The 8,276-nt window shown below is 39.3% G+C and overlaps 1 protein-coding gene across 2 annotated transcripts in view; it reads left to right on the forward strand.

The window, feature by feature from the left end:
- The first annotated feature begins 7,862 nt into the window (after positions 1 to 7,862).
- Positions 7,863 to 8,276, forward strand: part of lhx2b (LIM homeobox 2b) — a 14,184-nt gene continuing 13,770 nt past the window's right edge. For both annotated transcript variants that reach the window (XM_077522724.1, XM_077522725.1), the window contains exon 1: positions 7,863 to 8,276. This exon is cut by the window's right edge and continues 476 nt beyond it. The gene's annotated coding sequence lies outside the window, so the exon portion shown is untranslated.

Below are 8,276 nucleotides of genomic sequence, written 5' to 3' on the forward strand. Positions count from 1 at the left end.
GGGGTTACACCCTGGACTGGTTGCCAGCCAATCGCAGGGCACACAGAGACGAACAACCATCCACACTCACAATCACACCTTGAGACAATTCGGAGCGCCCAATGAACCTGTCATGCATGTCTTTGGAATGTGGGAGGAGACCGGAGTACCCGGAGAAGACCCACGCGGGCACGGGGAGAACATGCAAACTCCACCCAGGAAGGCCGGAGCCTGGACTCGAACCGGAGTCCTCAGAACTGGGAGGCGGACGTGCTAACCACTCATACACCGTGCTGCCCTTTTATTATTATTATTATTATTATTATTATTATTATTATTATTATTATTATTATTATTATTATTATTACCCTCCTCTAATACATAAAGCATTTAATCAAACACATTTGATTACAGGACTTTGTGAGATTCCGTGAACTGCCATGAGCAGTACAAAAAATTGGACCCAAAAACAAGAATCCAGGCAGAAAGAGTTTTTAAACAAGTTGAGGTAAGTACAATGAGCTTGTGACAAGACAGAATGAGACATGAGGTTGAGGTAATCGGGCATGACAAAAAACAGGTGTGGGGCAAGTACGATTGGGGAAGGTGGGCAAGCAGAGGAGCAGGTCAAAAACACACACATACACTCCCCGAGAGTTTCATTCATTTTTCCAGTGTTCAAGCACTGCTACTGCAATACTGTACGAATGTTCCTGAAAAGCAAATACAGGCAGTGTTATAGAGCAGCTTGACTCATTCTTATTCATAAGGTCGAGCGGGCACACAGCTCTTGACTGGCTCAAACCCAACTCATTCACTCACTTCAGTCATGGGGTTCTGGAGGAGTTTTGCTGCTGGGATTGCATTAGAAACAAGACTGCTGCTTTCTTTTGTCTCCTTTCTTTACTTCCTTGTACCGATTCTGAATCCATCCTGCATCTGCAAGACGGATTAGGCCGATGGGATGAAGGTTGCATTATGTCCCGAGGGGGCTTTACTGTAAAGGTTGGCCACCAGTTCTCCTTCCCGCTCTCTTTTTTCCCACTTAATATACCGCCTCACTCAAAAGGAGCTAAATCTTTGTTAACAGCGAAACTACCAACTCACTGGGAGTTAATCAGAGTCAGTGCATGGCAAAGCATTTACATATGAATTGGCTGCGGCTGCATACCAGGTCTCTTTATGTCTGTCATTCAATCCACAGTGCCCCAGGCTGACGTGTCATGCTGACACTTGTACATGGTTTGTTTGATTGATTGATTTGTTTGTTTGTTTGTTGTTTTAGAGAAATATTTCTATAACAATAAGCAAAACTGGTAAAACTGATCTTCACTTTAAGCCAGTAAAAGCAGTACGGATCTGTAATGTAATTTATCAATAGCCGTCTAATCTGCTAAATGTGAGAAGTAGGAATGTAACGATATCCAAACATCACGATATGATATTATCACGATATGAATGTCACGATACGATAATTATCGCGATATTGCTGGGGCGTTGGCGATATTTAAAAAAAAAGATCGCAATATTGTAAATAAGAGAGTTCCTACTAAAAAAAAAAAAAACACAATATTGTGCTTTTGTACATAACAGCAATGCATATAAACCACCTACAATCTCTCATAACAATATTGAGGCACTTACTTGCTAATGCAAGCACACATTGATCGCTTCACAGGCAAATTAGATTCCCCTTCATCTGACAATGAGCATAGATTTTAAACATAGAAGGCCAAAACATCCCTAATGAAAATTAAATTGCACTAATAAACTAGCCAATAGAGGGTGCTAGAATTGCACAAATGGAAACTTTTTTTAACAGATGTGTTCCTTTTAAATATTGTGACCATGACGACGACGATATTGTGGCAGTTTTAATATCACGATATCACGATATTGCCCTTATCGTGACATCCCTAGTGAGAAGACTGTTGAAATAAAAAAAAAAAAAAAGACCAGAGTTGAATGTTGAATGCTAAAAGATGCCCAGCGATGTGCTTCATCAGCAATCAAGCTTAACTTCCTTCCTCACTGTTCTACTTGGTTTCTTCGGATTGCAGTATTGCGAATGGGAGGTGAAATGGCGTTCGGAAGAGTGTAAATCTGACGTGGAAATGTAGTCTTAGTTGGATTTATCTATTTGAAAAAAAAAGACCTTTTCACTTGTTTTGTTGGTTTATCCCCTAAAGCCCATCTCACCCCCCAGCCTAAAAGCTTTTGACATCTTCATCTTGTTCACAGTGGGCAGCCTTTGTTTGTTCTGCTTGAAAAAGCGACAGGGGCTCAGCCCCTCCTCTCTGTGGCACAAGTGTAGGACTTTGCGATGGCAAGGGGGGGGGATTTCTCTTTCCTCTTCCCCCCCTCCCTTTTTCACATAACTACAATATGGTCATTGTCTACCAGTGAATAATGTGGCCACTCGGGCAGCATGGACTGCTCCTCGGGCTTTGACTGTGAACCAGCTCTTTTCTTCAGTGTGAAAGGACTCTAATCCATGTAAATATAAGACTCAGGGTACAGCTTGGCCACGGTGAGGAGAGTGAGAGGGAGGGATGGAGGGGAGGGTCAGCAATTTAACCTCTGACCCAACAAATAAGAGGCATGTAAGTTTTAGAATTACTCTCCAAAAGAGGGGCTCCTGTGGCAGAATGAGCTTCTTTTGTAATCCTTGCAGTCTGGGGCTGATTGCAGGGGCACGCATGGGAGCACGGTGCAAAACAAAACCAGCAGAAAAACAGGGATGCAAAACCTAACAGCGGCAAACAGAAAATGCGAATTATTTATGGCGATTTGCATTACTATTTCCTTCCAGGATGCAGATATAATCAAGGTAAGAATCTTGATTCAAGATTAGGGCTGCCAAAGTTAAAGTGTTAATAGATTAATTAATCACAGAGAAAAAGAAAAAAAAAAGAAAAAAAAGGAGAAAAAAAGAGGAAAAAAAAGATTAATTAATCACAGAAAAATGTCGCGTTAATCACGTATTAACGCATATTAATCGCACTATTTTTTTGACCGCACTTGAGACTTGAACGTAACCGCGGATGGTTACATTGAAGGCTGCGCAGGTCAGTGATGAGGTCAATGCACGGCATTTCTTACGCCTGTCGTTCCAAAATGAGCGGGGTGACTCCAGTTGGTGGTAAATTTCGCTTTAAAAAACACCCCGACAGGACTTTAGATAAAACAAAACTTGTATTTAACTAATTAACAATTGCTGAATTGCACCCAATTGATATGATGCTGTTACGTTTTGAGCAAAACACGCATGCATGCAATTGCGGACATGCATTTAATCAATATTTGCAAATGACATTCAGATAATAAAATGCGTTAATGTCAAAATATTACGGTATTTTGTATTTCATATTATGCAAGTCATTTAGCTGATTAATCGTGATTAATCAAAATTAAAAAGTGTGATTAATCAGATTAAAAATTTTAAATGTTTGACAGCACTATTCAAGATGTAAAAAAATTAGGAAATATATGGTCTATGATGATACCAATTAAAATGTGAAGTCGAACAAATATCTGCATTTTGCGTTTTATTGAGCTTAACATGCTTGGGTCGCCATCTTGTGATTTATTGCATGTTCTAATGTTCTAACTGAAACAACCTATTAAAGAAAGATACGGATGCAATCCTAATAGCCCTTAATTAATAATAATTAACTAATTTGCTCCCAATAACGTGTAAATACGTTTTTTTGAAATGTTTTAAGTGTCCCAAAGACGTATTTATACGTTTTTTTGTTTTTATGCTAGAGCATACAGAAGGCTTTGATGCAGCCTCTCACCTGCAAAGAACGGTTGCAGAAATGGTAGTTATTACACAAACGGCCAGCAGGTGGCAGCAGAGCGAGGGAGATCAACCAGGGCCATGTTGAAAAAAAAGTTACATTATTTTGAATTTTAAATAGATTTGTGAAAACTGATGAAACTTAGCTCTCTTCTAATGCTAATTGCTGCACAACGGAAACAGATAGAAACATACTTTTTTTTTCCTGATGAAAGAAGAGACTTTAATCTTTCTTTTGGTAGGTTCCATGCTTTTATAGCAATAGAACACAATATTCTGTGGGCCTTGCAAAATCAGTCAAAATTCAGCAAAACAGCCGGGAGCGAATGGGATTGTTTCTATGAAAATGGCTGGGAGTGAATGAGTTAAAGAAAGATACGGATGTGATCCGAATAGCCCTTAATTAATTTTGTGGTAGTTTTCCCAAATTATTTTTATTTTTTCCCCTGGTTTGAGAAATTACGGTGGACCTTCTGGAGAGGAGATGCCGAACCAGAAGTCTTGGTCACCTGACGTGTTCAAACCCATAATGTTTTTATCCTCCCAAAATGAACTCATCTGCCGGTTATGATACATCTTTTCTATGCACTGTGTAAGAAGCAACACTGCTCTTACCAAGAGGAGACTGATGAGGAAGGGGCACACGTGTGACGTTTGAACTGCTGTTGTGTGTTTACGCTTATGAAAGATCGCTTATACGCTTGTATTCAAAGTGTATGTGACTGCGTGGATGGTGTATGTACAGTGATTAGCTGATCTGCCTCTTCCCTTTCATGTGTTTTTAGTCTTCGCTGCTTTGTTCCTCTTCTTAATTACAGCGGAGCGCTCCTCAGAGAGTGGCTAACCTTCTCCCCCACTTCCACAGCAGCATCCCATTAAGGCCACACACCCGATAGCTTGCCACCTTTTATGCAAAATACAATTAAAAATGTGGGCGAGATCAAAAAGATGCCAGGAGCCTGACGAGGGTGATGTTTTTCTGAGGGATGCAGATTTGTGCTATTGATGGCTGCCTTGTTTGTAAATCATTATGGGACAAGGAGTAATAAGCTGCATCAGCAGTTTTAGTCGTTGACAAGCCCAAGCACCACCCTCAACACACGCACACGTTTCCTCAAAGTGTTTTAAGATAGATGCTCACGCTGTTAGTTTATTAGTTTCACAGTGGTCATTAGGGCTGCTGCTCTCTGGCATGTTGTTTTTAGATTTAGCCAATTAAACAGCTTTACAGCGTACTAAAACACGGCTCATCTTTTTGAAACTTTTATCAGATCAGCTATAGATCACAAAAGAAGCAAGGAGTTTCCTTATGAGAGAACAGTCCATCAATTGAGCCGCCTTATGCATGATGTTTTGTTTTGTTTTGTTTTGTTTTTTAAACAAACTTTTGTTGTCGAACTGAAAACGGGAGATAATGGATGTAACTACAATTTTTTTTTTTTTTTTAAGAGCTCAGAATTGTTCATTCGGTCGTCTTACCGATTCAAAGTCTTATCATCATTGCTCTTTTTTTTTTCTTTTTTTTTGTGTATGTGTGCGTGCGTTTGTGTGTGGAAGAATGTTATATGAACGGAACATTAAGCCTTAATATTTTATTTTAATGCTGTTCAAACATGAAACAGATTACAACCTCTATAAGACTGAAATTTCAGATAAATAAATAATACATTTTCATATAAATCTTACACTCTACAAGCTCACTGATTAGTATTTTCTAAATTTGAATGAAAAAAAATCGCAACAATCGACTTATAAATTCGTATCGGGATTAATCGCTATCGAATCGAATCGTGACCTGTGAATCGCGATACGAATCGAATCGTCAGGTACTAGGCAATTCACACCCCTAATATATATATATATATATATATATATATATATATATATATATATATATATATATATATATATATATATATATATATATATATATATATATGTCGTGTTCTGACACTATGTTGACCGAAAATATACATCACGCTTGCAGAGATGACACTTTATACCTTTATGTTTTGCACAGACTACTGTGCCAACTATGTTGGAGAGAGAGAGAGAGAGAGAGAGAGAGAGAGAGAGAGAGAGCGAGAGAGAGAGATTTCACTTTTTAAATGCGATGCACTAAACTCATGCAGCTCTTCTCAAGCTTGATGATATGTTGTTCTGTTGTGTCTTATTCTCCATATATGGAACATAGACATCTATCACAATTTTAATAAGTGATATCTGGCCTTTTATAACTGTTGTAAAACGTGGCCTGCATGCAGCTATGTCATCCTCGAAAGCAGCAGACCTGACTTACGATGCAAACAAACGCCCCACGTCCTTTAAATCCTCCACGCCAACTTAATATCATATTTCATACACGCCTGCAGACATGCCCTCTCCCCAAATGTTTAATGTATAAAGCCAGCCATCGTGGCTATAGAAAAATCAGATGATAAATATGCATATATTCAATTAGGGGAATTACATCAGGTGCTTTGCATAAGGATTTAGGAGCTTAACATCATATTTGTGCTATAAAACCTCACAATAGCCTAAATGCGAGCTTTTATGGAGGGGTATTTTTTTTTTTTTTTTTTTTTTTTTTTAAGACCAGGAGCAGCAAAGGATTTAAAAACACCAGGAAAACTGAATTGTGAATTATAATATTGTTTTAACCGATAAATGGGGAGCCAAAAATACGACAGCAGATATGGTTGATATAGCCTAATAATAATAATAATTTTATGGGATGTCAATTTAAGGACAAAAGGCGCAAAGCGGTGATGTGGTAACCTGTCATTTTGCCATCAACACTCTCCTCGTGAGCATGCTGATGACCAGGTCCACTCGTCCCCGCCCAATTAAGAGCGGAGAGCTAATTAGAACGAGTGTATCACTTCCTCTCGACTGGTGCAGCAGTCCCTGTTGCTAAACCGACTGCTCGCTGTCTGCTCACAAATGACAATTAAATCAAGTCCAGGACGTGAGGTGTTTTTTGTTGTTGTTTTTTTTAAACTCCTCTCCCCTTTATTCGTTGGTTTTGTGAGGAGGAATTTGAAGGGGAGGAACGTCCAAAAATTGTGATAGCTCAGTGATTATAGTTTTTTTTTTTTTTTTTTTTTAACTCCTCTCCCCTTCATTCTTTGATTTTGTGAGGGGGAATTTGAAGGGGGAGAACGCTCCAAAAATTGAGGCACCTTTTTTTTTTTTTTTTTTTTGGCAGCTCAGTGATTATACCTTTTTTTTTTTTGTTAGTTTTTTTTAACTCCTCTCCCCTTCATTTATTTTTTATTTTATTTTTTATTTTATTTTTTTAATTTTATTTTATAACTCCTCTCCCCTTCATTCTTTGATTTTGTGAGGGGGATTTGAAGGGGGAGAACGCTCCAAAAATTGAGGCACCGGTGACAGCTCAGTGATTATACCTTTTTTTTTTTTTTTTTTTTTTTTTTTTTTTTTTTTAATTTTATAACTCCTCTCCCCTTCATTCGTTGATTTTGTGAGGAGGAATTTGAAGGGGGAGAACCCTCCAAAAATTGAGACACCTTTTTTTTTAATTTTTTTTTTTTACATACAATACTAAAATCGTAATAATAATGACGTTGATAAGCGAATTTCGAATTGGTGCAAAAAAAAAGAAAGAAATGTAAACTATTTTTTAAAGAAAAGAAAAGAAAGGAAAAGACAAGAACAATTAATGATCCAGTAAATATTGCTGCCATGGTGAGGTTGCTGCAGGTATAACTTCTATCTCAGATGTGCGTCACGAGCCCAAAAGGTCCCAACAGACCAGTTCGGTGCGCACTCTCTGATTTCTTCTCCGCATTTGAGCTCCAGTTGGCGGCGTGTGTGTGTGTGTGTGGCGGTCCCCTCGTTCTAACGGAGACAAGACGAGGCGCTCCCCCATGCATGCATGCATGCATGCAGCTCTCTCAGTCGTTCAAAAGTAAGTCGGAGCAACTTGGATGACGGCGGTCCAGCCAATGAACTCACCCGGTGCGATGACGCAACTGGGCCTCGTTGATAAGGAGCAGGAGTCCAAAGTGGACGTGAGAAAGAGAACTCGGCGGTTTAAAGGGGGAGGGTGGGGGGTGGGGGTGGGCAAGAAACACGCAGAGACACCTCCTCCTCTTCTTGTACGCACATGTTCTGCGGCCTCTCTGGCAGGAGACGTAACAGCAACGTAAACAGGCAACCGTGAAGGGACTCGACAATGCAAATCGTTTTGATTTTAAATTCCGTGATGTCACCTACATGCAGCTTGACATAACATCCTGGACTGAAAGGAGAGGAAGGAAGAGAGGAAGGATCCCTCACGCACACTTGTCAGATCATTGGGATTTTATTTTATTTATTTATTTTTAATTGGGAGTCGCTGCTCATCATCTTTAACCTGCACAGAATAATTTTGTATTCTGGAACGAAGAGGAATTTTGAGACTGACGAAAGCTGATGAAATCTCACTCACTGGCATGGTGGAGGAGACGTCGGAACCAAGAGCAACGTAGCT

The sequence above is a fragment of the Festucalex cinctus genome, chromosome 5, assembly GCF_051991245.1.
Source record: "Festucalex cinctus isolate MCC-2025b chromosome 5, RoL_Fcin_1.0, whole genome shotgun sequence".
NCBI lineage: Eukaryota > Metazoa > Chordata > Actinopteri > Syngnathiformes > Syngnathidae > Festucalex > Festucalex cinctus.